Below are 18,037 nucleotides of genomic sequence, written 5' to 3'. Positions count from 1 at the left end.
TTTGGATAATGTTATTTAAGCTTCTTAGAAGTTCTATGAAAAATAAAGAATCGAAATAAATTAGATATGAAAAAAATACTGACTGACTGAATACTGACATTTGTTTTAAAATAAACCTAAAAAATGAGTTTTTTCGCTAGTAAAAACACTTTATTGACATACTGTAGAATCATTTTGTTATGTCCAGCTGTTGTAAATGCATAAAATATTTTATAAGTTAAAGCTTTAAAAATAAAATTCTCAAGCGCAGCCAACTTAGCGCATACGTGAAAATAAGCTTCGTGCTGCCAGATCGTAGTTATGAAATTCATGAATATCATGACATGTCACACGTTTAGCTGCAGCTAACTTAGCTCATGCATATAATTTTTTCGTGCTGCCAGACTGTTAAATCATGAAATCAGCCACAAATCATGACAGTGACTCGTTTACATACCCTTCACTGACTGACTCGCTTACCGAGAACACCCTTTGTTGCTCCAATTAAATTTAATCTGTCAGAGCATACGTACGTATGTATTTATATATTTACTTACTGACCCCTATAACGACAGAGCATTCAATCACTGACTGCTGCAGTCTTTCGCATCCATTTCCGGCTATTCAATTGATGGTTTGAGTGGATGAGTCCCAAGCGCATTCGGAGCTGTTCCAGCTCCAGCTTCAGACCAGCATATTGCTGCAGTTTGGATGAAATTTCAAATAATTGTCGTTCATATTTTTTGTTATGTTTTATTTTGTTTTTATTCGTTTATTTAACGTTTCTTCGTTTTACATTACTCGTATAGCTGATGGCGCCTTTCGTTTAGTTTTGCTTTCACTTTAGCTTAGTCATTCGCTTTAGTTAGTTTGCTTTTGCTCAGACAGTTTACAAATATTTAATTATAAACTGATAATTTAATTTCCTTTTTTGTTTTTTGTTTGGGATATACTGCGCTGATGTGCGTGTGTGTGTGTGTGTGTGTGTGAGTGGGTTGTGTGTGAATATTTGTAAGACTTGCTTGGAACTTGTTTACATATGCGTTGCTGTGTAAGTGTGTAGTGTGTTTTTTTTTTTATTGTTAATGTGCCTGTGTGTGTGTGTGTGTGTGTGTATTTAAATTTATTATTTAATTTAGTTGATATATGAGTTCTTATGTGATTTAATTTCTATTTCGAATGCTGAGTTTTCTTTATCATTTGCTCTTATTTACAATCAGTTTCAGGCTTAAGATGACAAAGTTTACAGAAGTTGACAGAAATTTTTGAATTTACATCAAAGCCTATGCTTATCTGACTAACTATATTGGGCGTGCTTAAATAAAGACTCTAGTTTGCCCTCGAAGATGACTAAGTATAGTCTCTTCAGTTTAGTGTCATCCTCAAGTTTTTCGGCAAATGAAAAAAGTTCGTTTAACACTTCTATAATCGCTAAGGAGCCATTAATTGGTTTTAGTTTCAGTTTATTTTAAATTAATATCACTAACAAGCCTTCTGTTTCTTTTTTCCTTCTTCCTTATCGTGAATCTATCATTTACTCGTTTATAGAATATTAAGTGGAGCTAAAGCTGCGGCAGTGCTTAGTCCTTCAAAACCATGCTCAGCCCTATGAATTTGGGTTTTCTGTTGATTGTTTCAAGGACCAAGGCTTTCGAGCTTGTACATTTTTATATACCAAGTGTCTGAAATAGTTCTCAAGGATTCGCACTGCCCCAGCCACTAGTCCATTCAGTTGGCTTCAATATGGTTGCATGTATTTAAAGTATGATCTTTAGAGTTTCTAAATATAAAGTTAAACTTTTGTTTGGTCGTCAATTGTGTATATATATATAGTATATATATATATTAATATATAATTTTAGCGTAAGCATACAATTTTTACTATTATTCATGTAATTTCCTTTCGATTTACAATTTTCAATAGTTTCTTGTGATTGCCTACTTAAATACTAGGGGCCAGCACAGGCGCTTCCCCGCCAAGGCAATGAATCTTAACCCCTTAACGTAACTACATTCAACTATGTATCAAATTAGGAAATTTTTATATAATATAAAAAAAAACTATTAAGTATTTACAATTGGTACAAACTGGAGCACTACCTTCCAAAATTGTTCGGCAATATTGATAGTTTTGTTGGTTTTCTGATATCTCGAATCTGTTCGACTAGATTTTGTGTGTGTCCTTGACATCTGACGATGAGTGTTAGCCAAAAACAAAAAAAAAACTTGTCATTAACAATTTATGGATATTACAATTTATGATATTTTGTAATCTCAGAGCGAAAAGTTCGCATGCATAACTATCTATTTATTTATTTATTCGTATATGCAATCAATAACAAGTCAGCGCCATCGGGCCAATTAGTTATGACTACGTTAGATGCATGTGGGTGGGTGTGTGTGTGTGTGGGAGGGGATTTACTAAATACTACTCATATGTGTTGTGGGTGCTTTGAATACTACTCCACAATTTATATATATACTTTTGCGGGCCATCATCTATGTACAAATTGTCGCATGCTCAGTTCCGCTGATTTATACTGCAGCGATTTTGGTTTTTGCTGCTGGCATTTTGGTGTTTTAGCTCTTTGGTTGTCTGTTGGCAGCTCCGCATTTAAGTGGCCGTTACGAGGGTCAAAATATAATCTGCAAATACATAGACACATATACACATATACACATAAATGCATATATGTGATACAAATATGAAAATTCGATTAGCGGCATTCCATTTTGTTTGCACTTATAAATCATTCAACAGCGAAACGAATGGATGTCAAACATTGCGCCGTAGATTGCCTGTTTTTTGGTCATTTGCAACGGCCAATATGGTTAATAACGAGAAAGAAAGGCTATCTTCGGCACGCCGAAGCTCTCATACCCTTGCAGACCCAACCTTTTCATGATGCTTATAGTGTTTTGCCCGTATCTAAGAAGCACAGGGAAAAGAGTTAATGCCGAGTTTGGTCAAGATATCTTGATAAACAAAAAAGGTTTTTAATCAAAAACCTAGTTCGACTGATCGTTCCTATGGCAGATATATGATATAGTAGTCCGATTTTAATAGGATTTTGCATATATATGGAGAGCTTAGTAAAACTAATAAATGCCGAGTCTGGTCAAGATATCTTGATAAATAAAATGTTTTTTCATACAAAAACTTAATTTTCGACCGATCGTTCCTATGGCAGCTATATGATATAGTGGTCCGATCCACCTGGTTTTGACATGTGTGCTGCGTGCAACAGAAATAGGGACTTCTGCAAAGTTTCATTAAGATAGCTTTAAAACTGAGGGACTAGTTCGCATAGAAACAGACAGACGGACAGACGGACATGGCTATATCGACTCGGCTGTTGATGCTGATCAGACGTTACACATTTCACGACAAAATTATAATACCCTCTGCAAGGGTATAAAAAACATAAAGCAATTTTGGTAAATATAATGCATAAATTGTATATATGCTAAATTTATGATTACAATTAGTGGTCGATTCGTTTTATTTAATTCAATTCCATTCAACAAGAATATGAATGAAAAAATATATCATTAAAATTGATTTAAGCGGATGTGAATGAATCCGCATAGAAAAAATTTAAATAATTAAAACAGCTTTGTTCGACACATCGATGATTTAATTCTCTGCTTGGCATGCCACTTGGCAAGACTTAAATATATAAACTTAATCCAGTAGTATGGTTATAGTTCGGTTTGATGCCGCCTTGCAAGTATTTTACGAGAAGTTAGCTGGTTGAGATACCTTCAAAAGTAAAAAGGTTTCCATACAAAAAACATGTAAGATTGATCTTATACATTCTTTAACTAAAACCGACTGCAACTCTGGCTAGTGGGAGAAAGTCGATAGCTATAACAAGATCTGTATATACTATTCCAAAAGCTATATGCAATATGGTTCACCTTAAATGTTTACTCAAGAAACAAGAAACTGATATCGAGCAGTTTTTATCGAGTACTTGGGCATGTTGCCAATTATCGAATATCGGAAAGAGTACTGCGTGAGCATTAGCAGGACGACGGTTAATTTTAAGTCTCTAGCTTTTATAGGTTCTCAGGAACGGACGCCGGACGGACAGACGGATAGACAAACGGTCAGACAGACGGGCGGACAGACGGGCAAACAGTCAGAACTGACTAGATTGACTCGGTTATTGATACTGATCAAGAATATATGCTTTATAGGGTCGTTCCTTCTACCCGGAATTTAAGTGTCTCCTACTATGCCTTGCACAATTAATGACAAATTTATAATGCCCTCAAAAAGGGTCAAAATATGCACTCATATTATATGTTTATGGTACTTATCAGGCTTTAAGTAGTGCTTATCATTATCATAATCATTAATATCTATTAGTAAATTAATGAAGATGCTCGAGCTTGTAATTAGCTCAAGTAAGTTAATATAAATTGCTGTTGATTTTCCTGTTGCGGTTATATTACAGACTCCTTGACCGTAGCAACCCCCCTAACTGTACATATTCTTATAATTGGCCATTTCTCCCTTTCAGCCTACTTTTGGTAGACCTAATGTGCTATTCAGTTATTTGTTATTACCTTAACGAGGCCCCATTAATATACAAACTGCATTGTAGCACCATTAATGGCAATAACCATCGAAGAATCAATCGATTTTAATAGACATACTTGAACAAACACTCAGATGGTTCGATTTCGGACAAATTGCCGGTCAGAGTTCATTATTTTGTGTGCTTTTATTATGCATATCGAGTTGTTGTTAATATGCAGCTATAGTATATTGGCATTTTTATTGGTCCAAACAGCATAAACAAGGCTGAAACAAAGCAAACTCTTGTAATATCATAATAATAAAAGTAAAAAACTTGGTTTTAGGAAAGCTGAAAGCTAAATTCAAATAAAAGTTGAAAATGCAAATGTTCATCAAGCAGTAATATGATAAGTCTATAAAAATAATCTGAAATATCAGAAATGTTACATCAAGATAGTTCTAGAAATTAAATATAAAGTTTGGAAACGATCTATTTTCGGGCGGAGAAATTGTGTTGTTACACTAAAAACTTGTTTACAAGGATAAACAAACAAATTTTTTATTTTGTATAAAAAATGGTTAATCAATCTATATACAACATGAAAGTGTGTGGTCGAAAGAGATAGTCTATTTGACCAAAATGGAATGAATTTGGTAAATTTCTTTCGAAGTCTTAGCTATTGCTGTATTAGCTATTAGCTATAAACTTGGGGAGAGCTGTTGCTGCGAACTTGGGAGATTTGAAAATAAAGATAAAGATTTAAAAAAAAATGAAAACTTGTTATTTTAAATGCGCCGAGCCCAGTGGGGGAATGGTGAATAAAGAAAGTTGAGTAAATAAAACTTGGTCAGAATTAAACGTAGTCAGCAAGCGCCCAGCAATGATCTATTGTTGGGGTTCGAAACATTGTGAGTTATTTCCTAAGGATACTTAACAGTTGCTTATGCTGGGGGTGAATCTGTTCGAGTCTATGTTAAATACCTGCTGGCAGTTACAACACCGCACAGAATACACAATTTCGGATAGGGTATGTGTGTGAGTGTGTGTGTGTGTGTGTGTGTGTGTGTATGTATGTGATGCCCATTTTGGCACGTGCTAACTTTGCATTGTTGCTGCTGTTACAGTTGTTTTAGTTGCTGGCCATTGTATGAACCTTGATTAACGCGACAGTGGACAAGGGGAAGTGGGTGGCGATGGGTTGAGGTTTCGGGTTTGGTTGGGTTGGCTCTGGCATGGCTGTGTGCCAAATCTCTCGACGCGGTCTCTCCAAATTTTAACTATGAATGTGCCCGAATGGCAGCGACAACAACAATAATAACGCCTGTGCTCCTAAGTGTGTTTGTGTGTGTATACGCCAGTGTGTGTGTGCGTGTGTGTGTGTATTTGTTTACCGAAACCTTCTTAGCTTGGCTTAGTAGCCCCTCGCTGCCATTGTTTGTGTATTTGCATTTGTCCCTCAGCCGTTGCGCGCCTTCGTCGAGCGAGTGTGAAATTTTATGTATGTATGCATGGGGGCCCACTGCTAATGTGGTGTGCGGTGCCTGTGTGTGTGTGTGTGTGTGTGTGTGTCTGTATCGGTGTGGATGCGTGGGTGTGTAGCTGGGTGGTTGGTTGTGTGCTGCTCGTTGCCTTTTGCCTGCTGTGGCTTATGCCAGTTTTGTTTTAGCTGTTGCCGCTGTTGCTGTTTGGCTTTCTTTTCTGGACAGCTTCAAGTCAGTCGCAGTCGCAGCCCTTTGACCAGGTCTAGAATACAAAATAAAGGCATCGAATGCTGGCCAAGAGCACATTAAAATATGTAAAAATATATATACATATACATGGTCGCTTCTGCTCGGTTCTAGGCGCTTGGTGCAGCTGCTGCTGTTGGCATTTTAAATTTGACCGCATAAACAAAGGCAGTGAAAAAGTAGAGAAACTGTAAACCAGAGTCAGGCCGCAACAATGTTGGCTATGCATAAAAAAATCTAACGCCCGGCTGGTGAGCCGGGACGTGCCCATCCCACCTGGCTGTGGTTTTGGCACCGGCCGCATTCCACCGAGTCCTGGTCAAAAACAATTTAACTGTTTTGCTTTGCTGGCCAGTTTTTTATCGCAGACTCTTTCATTTTCATTTTTGTTTTTGTTTTTGTTTTTGTTTTTGTTGTTATTAGATTCACTCAAAATGTTAATTTAAATTTCTAAGCTCTATTGTTTTGTGCGCCCGTATTCACGGACTGGTGGACACTTTTTTTCACAGTGCTCAATTAGCATGTTGGAGGGCGAGCTGGTCTGGCTTTTGAAAGCACATTAAAAATGATTTCCTAAGTAGATTGTAAAAATGGCTGGCAATTATATTTAATAGCACCGACTTTATGCTGTGTATTCCAGTCGGCCATAAACGGGCCGTAAAGCTGCGGCAAATAATGCCAACAGCGACGGGTTCTTGAGACGCTCGCACAAGTAATTTGTCAAGAAACAGTCAACGAAATGTGCCCAAACAAGTCCATTTGGGAGCTTAGGCACGACCTGAGAGGCGCATAGGAAAATGTGCTTTTATTTCTACCTGAATGAGTCGCAATAGAATAGAATGAAATACATCAACATTAAATAAATGTTCACTTTTATATTTTAATTTAAGAAATGTATATGTAATGTACTGTATATATGTAATTCAACCTTCCCTACATAGATTGAGATGGCATCCTAGAGCGACTACCTTTCGTTGTCTACCTGAAGAAGCATAAGCTGATCGTTCATCCGTAATTCAGCAGAAAAAGCCAAACAACGATAACCACTCTTGATTCAGAGGATATGGAGTTATTTCTGATTCCAAAATATATTTAACCAATAGGCGTATAACAGCGACTCATAATATAACCATTACTAATCGAATGTATTGGACTTAGCAAACATTCTTACATATACATTATTATTTGAATTTAACAAGTAGAAACACTTCTCAAGAAACATATGAATATAAGCTATTTATCTGATTTTTTCTTAGATATATATAAATATATATAACTAGAAACTTGGTTCTGAATTAAAACAAAAAATACTGTACATAAAGGTTTTACTTGTTTAAAGTACGAAATTCTTGATTTCAAAATATCTCCACAAGCATCTTCAAGCGAATCCCCTATGTAATTATATATTTCTTAATATAATATTAACATTTATGATATATATATACGATACTATCAGGCCTCAATGTAATATTATAAATATTTTGAATATAATAATAATTTTTATGATATAAGTAAAAGTGCTGTAAATCACAAGTAAAATCATGGGCGGCTCGGTTTACGGCTTAAGCCAACTTCCTGCCTTGAGGTTCGATTCGTGCACCTGAATATTCTCAACTCCGTTGGTTCAAGCCTTGGTTTGTACTACATTTTCAGAATACTCATGAAACAATTTTGTTTTATGATTGAAAATCTACTCCAAATTTATCTAATTTCTTTCAACATGCTTACTTTTGTTTTGGGGCTTAATCTACCTCAAAAGTGTTTTTTTTTTTTGACCCATTTTTAAGATTTGCTTCCTAACTTTGATAAATATAATGAAATATGTATTTTATTTTTGATTATTGTGCTGCATAGCATGAACATGATTTATATTAAATAAATATAGCTCGACAAAACTCTGCCAACACATATCCGCTCGATATCTAGGCGTGGTTAAAACCAGCAGATTCTGCTTAAATAAAATTTAAATAATGTGTAAGCTAATAGAATTTAGCTTTATTTTATGTCAAATTATGTCTGATGTCTCTTTATAGTTGTCGAGTTGGTGAAATGTTAAAGTAAGAAAATTGACTTTTGCTTTGTTTCAATGTTGTTTCAATTAAATTTCGTTGCCATTTTGAGCTACAATCGAACTTCGAACAACTTTGCAATAACCCAAGAACCCCCGCGTTGGCAAACTTGACAGCAGAGCCGTCCGCAAAACAATCAAAACCGTCCACTGAGGAATGTGCACACTTTGAGCGTGCTTTCTAAAGTTGGGCGTGGCGCACACCACACACCACAGCCACACACACAGCCGCACACACCCGCAGCATACGTGCTCGCAAAGTGGCAAACAATAACTTTCATTATGAATATTTTAAGGTGCGGAAGTGCAAGAGCCAAGTGTATAGCGGGAAAGGTGGGAGGGCTAGTAGAGAGGAAAACTATCCAGGTGCCAGGTGCTGGGTGGAGCCGGCCAGCCAAAAGGACAAAGTTTCGTGCAGTGCAACCGTTAAGGAAACGGGGCCACAAAACTTTTGGCTGCAAGGCGACAGAACACGACACGTTGACTTTGATCTTGGGGCGGCGCACCCAACCCCCTTGCTACACCTGCAAGCGTTTACCTGGCTGAGATGCTCTTTGCTCTTGCTATTGTTGTTGTTTTAGCTGCTTTGTTTGCAATTCAAACGCAATTAAGCTGGCCTCTGAGCAAATAATGGCAGCGAAGTGGGCCAAGTTAAATAGCGCAGCACGAGCCCAAAATTAACTTCAGATAAGTATGCCGACGTGTGTGTGTGTGTGTGTGTGTAAAAGTTAATTGGCTTTGCGCTTGGTTTAATAAGCATAATAGCTGGCTGACTGGCCGCAGTGCAGGCCACTCTTAATTAATAATTAAATTAAATTTCCGCTCAGGCAACGCGAGCGCCATAAAAGTATTAATTGCAATGCGCCGAATCTGGCTTAAGTTTCGCCGAGGTCAGAGTTGACTTTTCAGCAAAAGCTTCAGGCCTGTGCCGACTCGCGCGCGCACACACACACACACACACACACACTGGGAAACAAATCCCGACGTATATCAAAGCAACACATCCGCTCCCAGTTTGCTGCAAAGTGTTGCTTGTTGTTTCCGGCGCCGCCAGAAAAATACCAATTGCACATTCGATATACACCCAAAGCGGGTGAGCTGCTGGTCCGAGATTGAGCTGAGCGATAATAAACAGAAGTCGGCAAGAGTGCTCGAGCGACTGTTAGATACCCTGTTTACAGCTATTAGTTGCTGTAATTTATTCATCATTCATGCTGCTACCTCACGCTGAAAATGTAATTCCTGAATAACTTTTGTCTTAACTGTTCGGTCGTTTTGTGATTTTTATCAGAAATTAATTTTGCAGCTACAGCTCTAGCTTGAGACTCTAGCTCTGTCTTCAGAATATTTGTGCTCTAAAAACATCTACTTGTTATGTATCTATTTGTATATACCCTCTATTTTTTATTTACTTTCAATGGGCATTGCCTGAAATAAAATAAGTTGCATGATGAAAGTCTTGGCTGGCTTTGTGGCATAACTTCCGTACGCGCTCTCATATTGACAGCGCCACACTTATTAATATTACATCAATGTGGAACTGTCGCTCCAGCATGCCATCCCAATGGTCACATAAAATGCTTCAGTGCACACTCACACAACCAACACACACACCCACACTCACACAGAAGAGACTGACAGCCTGTGGCAGGCATCGTATGGTAAGCAACCATTGGCCATTGTTATACCGTAAGGGGGAGGGGGGCTTGAGGCGTGTCAAGAAATTGTATTGCAATAAAATGATTTATTTGCACGTATTTTTTTTTCTCGTTATACGAGGACCAAGGACCACGTATTGGCAGGCGACATAGAGAGAGCTAGTGACATGTTGAAATATGTCCGGGCTGCGTTGACGGTCTTGTCGCTGGATTTTATTGTCTTACGACACGCGTTGTGCGAATTTCTCATAAAAATGAAATTATTCCATTTGCAAAACGCAGCCAAAAGTCGCAGCAGAGCGAAAAGACCAGCACACAGCTGGCAGGCCGTAGATAAGCAGTGTCTGTGTCCGGGCATATCAACAGATTTCAAAAGGGCAGGACATCGGTATTGCGGCCATACCATGCTTAATTTTTTTCTTTTTATTGCAGCCGCAACTTTTATTAAAAGGCCAAAAGAAAATATTTTTTTGTCGGACGCGTTAAAAAGAAAGCAAACGTTAGGACTTATCTGCAAAAGTTGTTTGTTGGATGCTTGGCGCCGTCATTGCTTATGTTTGCTCTGCTGCTTCGACTGTTGTTTTTGTAAAAAAAGGATACACTTTGCCAGGCAGCCTGGCTGTCTTTAATGGGCTTAAAATACTCGTTACTGGCCTGGGGTACTTTTATGGAATTTATCAAAACGAATGCCAGGCATTGACATAGATACATTTCATTTGCATCCCTTTTGGCCCGATTCTGTGAACAACAACAGCATTTGCGGCTTATCAGAGCGCTCCAAATTGAGTTAAGCCATCAGAAAGCTGTGCGGAGCAAAGGCCGTTTTATTCTGCACAACTTGGCGTATACGCAATGTGCTTATTACGCATACGACCTGTGCGCACAAATTGATTACACAATTTTCAAATAATTGTTGGCACAATCAATATCGTCATTACCCGTAGCATATTCTCGGGAATTTATGTAAATTTCTTGCACAACAATTTATTTTATATCATAATCCAGTTAAAATTGAACGCTTTGAGAGTTCAGTTGATGCGCCATCTGCATATTTAAATATTTATATTGATTCTGCTGCTGTTTTATTTGCCGAACATTAAATTCGTACGAATATTATGCAAATAAATTTAACATTTAATTTTCGTTGGGTTTTAGTCTTAAACGAATTTCATTGATATTGTTGTAACAGTTCATTGCTTCTCTTCCAAATGTCTGTTATTTAGCTTGGGGTCAGAGCAAATTGATCGAATGAAGTTTTTTGTTACAGAAAAATTTAAGTTTGCTGATTCTAGCAGGCACTGACCGGCTTTGTTCGGCCCAAGTGTTGCTGTATACATTTTTTTCGCTCATGGGACCAATTTCTACGCAATGGGTTGGATTTTTCAGCATGGTTAAATGAATTTACACAGACATATCAATATGAGCTTAAAACGTATCGAATGCTAAATTAAAAGCCTTATTCAACGATTTTCGCACATATGAATAAAAATAATGAATTATTCAAAATCGTTGATACGCCTTCATTAAATTTGTATGAAAATCAGTTTGAAAGCGGCTGGACATAAATTGAATGTTGGGCTATGCAGCCTAGGACATTCATATTCCACACAGTTGTTTGAATTTACAGAAAAGATTCACAAGCTTTGACATTGAGTAACTTCTGTGACTTCCCAGCCTTTACGCTTAGTACTGTGTGTTGACTGCCAATCAGGCAGAGATACTATCAGTCATTTAATCAGTCAATCAGTCACTCAGTCACGCAGTTTTGTACATAGAGACATCAGTTATTTGTCGGTTTTATCAGCTGTGCCCAACCAGCCCCATGGGCCAATAATTAAATCGCAATTATAACCCTTAACTCCCCAATAGTTTGGGGCTCCAGTAAAAGCAACTTGTCACTCACTTGATTCAGTTTGTCAATAGAACGCAAACGCCCTTTCAGCTAGCTGGATGAATGAGAAAGTTGGAGCTTCAATGCGTAAGAAGAGTAGAGAAGTAGAGGGCATACGAGTTAAATAATTAAAATAAGGACAAATCGAAATGCCAAATACTGTCATAGCTGCTCCAAACTGTGTCTCTGGCTGTGGTAAATACGAAAAGGTAACCTAATGACATTTTGATTACAATTCAAAATGCCTTAACGCCAAAAATACATTTCAAGGGTTTCGATTTTCTGAAATGTATTTCACTTGTTTCGAAAGACGGGCTTGCCTTCAGCCTTGAGTGCTGCGGCAGGGATTATTGCAATTGTTTTATTGTAGTTGTTGTTGCTGTTTTCATGACTCTTGTCAGAGCGTTCATTGTGGTATTGCCTTGGCCATAAATTAAAGCCGCTCTAGTGTCCATCATGTTGAAATGCTTGCATTTTTCATAGCTTGCATTTCAATTTCATGGCCAGCCATTAAAATTGACAGCCAAACCAAAAGAACAGACACACACGCACACTTACACAACAACCCGTATATTTGTGTGCGTGTTCATAAATAGCTCGTTGATGTGGGTGAGCTAAAAGTGTGGTCGGTGTCCGCCATGGAACAGCATGCCGAAAGGCTTGCCAAAAAAGTAAAAATATGTAAGAATCCCCTAGTAGGATGTGCCCGACTAGCAGATACCCTGAATACAGTGCCAAGCTTTCGTTACAAACTTGCGTGCTGAATTCTATAGATTCAGAAATCCGATCCTTATGTATAATTTGGATTATGAATATCCACGGATATTCCTCGAAAAAGATTTTTTCTTACAATTGTGAGGAAAATAGGGACGGCATAAATAATGTAATGAGCTTGAAACTATGTAAAGAAAATTAGGTTGTCAACATCGATTGAGTTTGATTTCATAGAAACGGGTCCAGTTATCGATGTTTGCAAGTCGATTTAATCTGCGCGGGCAATATGAGTAACTCAGTACAGATTTTTATATTATATATATCAATATCGATATGTCGATATTTTGCAAAGGGGAAAAGATATAGTCAAGACCTGATCGGAGAATATATATTTCAAATTTCAAATCTCTAGCTTTTATCGATTCCGAGTTCGAAACGTTCATTCAGTCTCGTTTCCTGTAACAAACATTTGCACAAAGGCAATATACCCATTTTTGGCCATTTTCAATGAGTTGAGGGTATAAAAATGACAGGACTGGTTTATGGAGCCAAACTTTTTCTTTTCCGTTGGCCCTCTTTTTATTTTTATTGTTTGTTGGGTGCATATTTCGCAATCTGTGTCATTTTTTTCGTACTTGCCGATGTCCTGCTTTAAAGCTCTTAAAAGCATGTTGCATAATTTAAGCAGTGGCGGGTGTCTAAATTGTTTTAATGTTTTCGCCTTGGCGCTGAAAAGTATGCTACAGTTGTCATATTATGGAAGTTTGTTTCTGTTTGAGTTGGCTTGAGTGCATGTGTGTGTGTGTGTGTAGCAGCTGGTAGTGTCGCAATCAGGCCTTAATAAAAAATAAAAGAAAAAATGCACGAGACCAGGCTCTAAATCGCCAACTGAGCGTATGACCGGAATATGTCCGCGAGAAAGCGTTTTGTATATGTATTCCTGATCAGTTAGTCCGACTGAAGTGTTAAAGTTTTTGATTGGACGTGGCCCAGAGCAATAAAAATGCCAAGTGTCATTTAATTGGCACTGACGACCTACGGCTAATTGTCGCATAAGTCAACTTTGGCCTGCACGCGTGTTAACGGCTGCCTTTCACAATGCCACGCGCGTGGCCCGAGGCTTAGTGCCACCACGTCAACAATAAAATGAAATAATGAATTTAACTTTAACTTTAAATAAACTTTATAATTAATGAAATTCGCATAATAAATGAATTTAAATATGATAATGAAGCACGAGCACAGCAGCTGGCAGTGCGGTGGACGGCGCCGGTTGGGGTAGACTGCTTAGTTAGATGATTTTAGTACAGCATTTAATGCTCAACGAGGCGTGCACACAGCCATAGGCACACACACATACACACACAAGCACACACAACAACAGGCGAGAGCAACAACAATTGACAACGACAACAAGACAATTTAATGCGGCTCACATGAATTTAATTTGCGTTAAATCAATTCCAGTTTGCAGATTGAAAGAAGTGGAAAAGAAAATCAGACGCTTTAAGGACACGATATTAGGTTATCCTGTAAATAGGTACATAATACGCTAATATACACATATATGTGCATCAGGGCTGAGCGTCCAACAAAAGTTTGCATTGGTTCAGTTCACGGTTCGAACGAGAGGTTCGGCTCGTGGAGCAGCTATTCGATGCTAATGAACCCAGGTTTGTATTTACATACATATAATTTACATACATATATAGGTACAATATTATGTAATTAACTAATGAATGACTTAACAGGTCAAAAATTTGGTTCATGGTAATTAAAATATTAATATTCCAGTACCAAACCGGTTCGGTTCATAGCGTTAATATGTGTTTATTTATATCAAAAAAGTTCTCGCTTACTTGAATCACAAATTCATTATTTTCCATGAATATTAGATATAAAAAATTCTTTTTTATTTCAAATGAAAGGTTTTTAATTAATAATTTTAGTAAATCATATATATATAAATCATAAATATGTAATAATTATATATAACAAGTTAAGTAGTTGCCTTTTTACGCTTTAAAGCATATGCTATATAAGGTCGGACATGCTACTCCCTGATGTCTTCTGCTTTATGCAGAAAGTGTATAATAACCGTTGCTAGCAAGTTTATGGCCACAGGGTATAATAAAAAGCCAACTGAACAAAGCATCATCACGGATTGTTGACAGTGTCATTGTGGCTATGGTTAATGGCAATTGTTACTGTTCCAGGCAAATCATGCAATATAAATCCTTTAAAATACAAAACAACCAAATAAGCCGAATAAGTTCCCAACACAACATATTCGCATATTCCCAGCTTTGGCTCTGATTTACTGTGCCATATGAACCATATCATATTGGCTGACTGCCTGTTTGCATGTGGTGCTTTGTATTGTGCAAATACACACTCACACACAGAGAGAAAGAGAGACAGGGGGAGAGAGAGAGAGACCCTGAGTGGCAACAAATAATAGAATTTGTCTGGTTTTAAGCATGACAGGCACAAGAGGCAGAATAATGTGCACGGCAAGCGAGGCGCAACCGAAACCCATTTCCTTATACAGCAGCCACTCCTGCCGCCTCTTAATGTACGAGTTGTGGCTCCCTGTGCGACAGCCTCACCTAACCGTAGGCCCAATATCATCATCAATCAAGCCGCACATATCTGATATGTGCATTCACATATACTGAGTATACAGACTTCTATGTGTATCTTGTGGGGGGCTTTTGCAAACGATGCTCTAGGCTCAGAAATTTGTAAGCGCAAATGAGAGCTGACTTTTGTGGCTTTAAGAATGCATTAAGTTACCTCTATATTCAATTTTATTGAAATGCATTATTAGCTTCACTTTTTGTTTTGATCAATAAGTCAAGAAATTTTTATTTGGGTTATTTCTAGTCAGAAAAGACAAAGCCTTGATAAATTTTAACCTAGATTATGTTTTAGAGCATACTTCACGGATCATCTACAAAGTCAAAAGACTGAAAAACTATTGATAGAATCGATTTGATCAGTACTGTTAATAGTTTTCGATATATATATACACGGTTATTCGGTAATTGAAAAGTATCGATCATTTTGCAATGGTGAAAGGCACCCAAAGGGTCGATAGAGAGGGTAACAAAGCTTCAATAAGGTAAGACCTATAGATAGCCGATAGCCGCAGGCTTAATATAATCTTTTCGATATGTAAGTACTGTTAATAGTTTTTGATATTTTAATTTGGTTACTGAAAGCTATCGATAATTTGAGTCACTCATATATAGTTTCTTAATTATAATTAACGGTCACATTTAGTAGGATATCGTAAACGTACTTCAAAAGAAGTGGTTGCTCTGGTTGCTCAATCGTATTGCATATATAAATATTTTAATTTAACTATAAATTTGCCACCGTGTCCTCCTCTTAAAATAGAGTTCTTTTCATGGAACTACCCATTTACATAGTCGTACAGTACTTTGTTCATTTAAACTAAAATTTGATATGTACCCTAAATTGCGTTCCAAGTAAAACCCATTAATAAACAAGGGCCTTATGCACTCAGACTTAAAATATAAAGTAATAATAATCGTTTCGTAGCTCGAAGGTAGTTCCAACACGTTTTCTGGCCCACTCCGGCCAACTGGTTCACCAGAATGTGCACTTAAAAATGTTGTTGCCTACTTTGAGAGTGCAGTTGGCGCTGACAAATGCCTTTGGGGGCCTAACTATGCAAATGTGGAGCTCAAAGCGGCCTTATGGCCAGTCACGTGGTAATTGAATCGTGCTACGAATTGTAAGCGAATTGTAATGCGTCCGCCATGCCCGCATGCCTGCCAACCTGCCGGAGGCTCAGCGCAGCCATTAGAAAAGTGCACGAGGTACATATGTATTTTGCATAGATGGGTGGCGGGCATGGTGTACGGGGTTGGGATTAAGGTTGGGGTTGGGGCAGGAGTAGAGTTGGCAAGCGACATTTCAATGCTTTCAACGCACACGCAAACTAACAAACAAATAAATATCATTACAGCGACTTACATATGCAAACGGCTGGCTGACAGCACATAAAATAAGTATATGCACACTCGAAAGGATATGAAAGCCGGTGACGACAACGCATATTCATAAAAGATGAAGAAGAATTGCATATAAATAGTTGTATGACAAAATGCAGAGAGCAGAGAGGAGGACCTGCCCCAGCAGCAGCCCCTGCAGCAGCAGCAGCAGCAGCAGCAGCTGCAGAACCAGAGGAGCAGGAACTGGCGACATCTGCGGCTGCGATTCTCAAGTGGTTGTATGCGAGCGCCCGCTTTGATCGAACTTGCCGTGGCGTATACGTAATTTATGCATATAAATACACAAGTACATTCACACACACACACACACACACACACACACACACACACACACAAACACGCACTATTGTGATATTTGCAATCGCATACATCTTCATTCAATATGTATGCATGTATTTTCGCGTTGATAGCCAAGAAGAGCAACAAAAACACCAGCAACAACCACGAGAGCTGTGAAATAACATTACGAACAATAAATGTGAAAGTGCTTCACAGTGGGTTAAAAAGTTAAAATCAACAAAAACCCATGTACAAAAACGCATAAGTGGAAATGATGTTTGCTCCCAGCCTTTATTTTATATCCTTTTCAGTTTAAAGCGTCAACTGATGCTCTTTGAGCAAGATTTTAAAGCAAACACAACAAACGTATTCAATGGTTCTGTTCACGGTTAAAACTAATGTTTCGTTTTCTGATTCAGTTCTGGAACTAATTTTTTTATTTATTGCAATTAGTGAACTGTTTATATTTAAAGTACTGAAATGTCAGAGCTTCAAGCTTTTACTGTTTTTTTTTTTACATCTAAATATTGTTTTGAGTTCCTGGTAGCCAACCAATTGGAATTCCAAGCTTAAATTGGTTCGGTTCAAAAACCAAATGCAGCCTTGATAAGACTATTGATGTGCTTTAGGGTTAAAAGAGATCAAATCTTCCAAGCCAACTTTATTTATTTTTAAGAATTTAGAGCAAGGTGGGACCGATTCGAAACCCCAATTCAAATTTAGTAAGAATGAACCAAAACAGTTGACAAAATAAACGGTCGAATAAAACTAATTGGAATAAAACAGATTGACCTGACTTGCATTATTTTCTTTTGAATTGAAATATATTATATCTAATTTCAAATATGTTTTTAAAGTTCCTCACACACACGAAACCAGGGCTGTCAAGTCAAAAACTAAAAATTATTGGTTTAAATCACGGTTCGAACCAGCGCCCTACCAGATTAGCGTACTGTTGGTAATTGCTTTGGGCATTGAGACGAGTCGGAGACACTTTTTGTTATCCCCCCAATTGATAGGGTTTTAGCAGTGGGAAGCTGTCAGCTGCAAGGTTTTTAGCAATTCTTTTTTTGTTTGCCTTGTAAATGCAAATCCCATTTCACTTTACAAGTTGCCGTTAGCCGGCGGCAGCTGCTACTCCGTCAGTTT

The 18,037-nt window shown here is 37.8% G+C and overlaps 1 protein-coding gene across 2 annotated transcripts in view; it reads right to left on the bottom strand.

The window, feature by feature from the left end:
* Positions 1-1,088: 1,088 nt before the first annotated feature.
* LOC115761732 (patj homolog) overlaps positions 1,089-18,037 on the bottom strand; it is a 38,441-nt gene continuing 21,492 nt past the window's right edge. The window contains exons 4-5 of one of the 2 annotated variants that reach the window (XR_004017764.1): positions 2,463-2,625; positions 1,089-2,169 (exon numbers count right to left, since the gene is read on the bottom strand). The gene's annotated coding sequence lies outside the window, so the exon portion shown is untranslated. Of the gene's footprint in view, positions 2,626-18,037 lie in introns of both variants that reach the window. The other variant, XM_030703617.1, reaches the window with a different exon arrangement.

This window comes from Drosophila novamexicana, unplaced genomic scaffold, assembly GCF_003285875.2.
Source record: "Drosophila novamexicana strain 15010-1031.04,08,12 unplaced genomic scaffold, DnovRS2.1 tig00000485-arrow-pilon, whole genome shotgun sequence".
NCBI classification, from domain to species: Eukaryota; Metazoa; Arthropoda; class Insecta; order Diptera; family Drosophilidae; genus Drosophila; species Drosophila novamexicana.
This window is presented reverse-complemented; position numbering and strand designations above follow the sequence as displayed.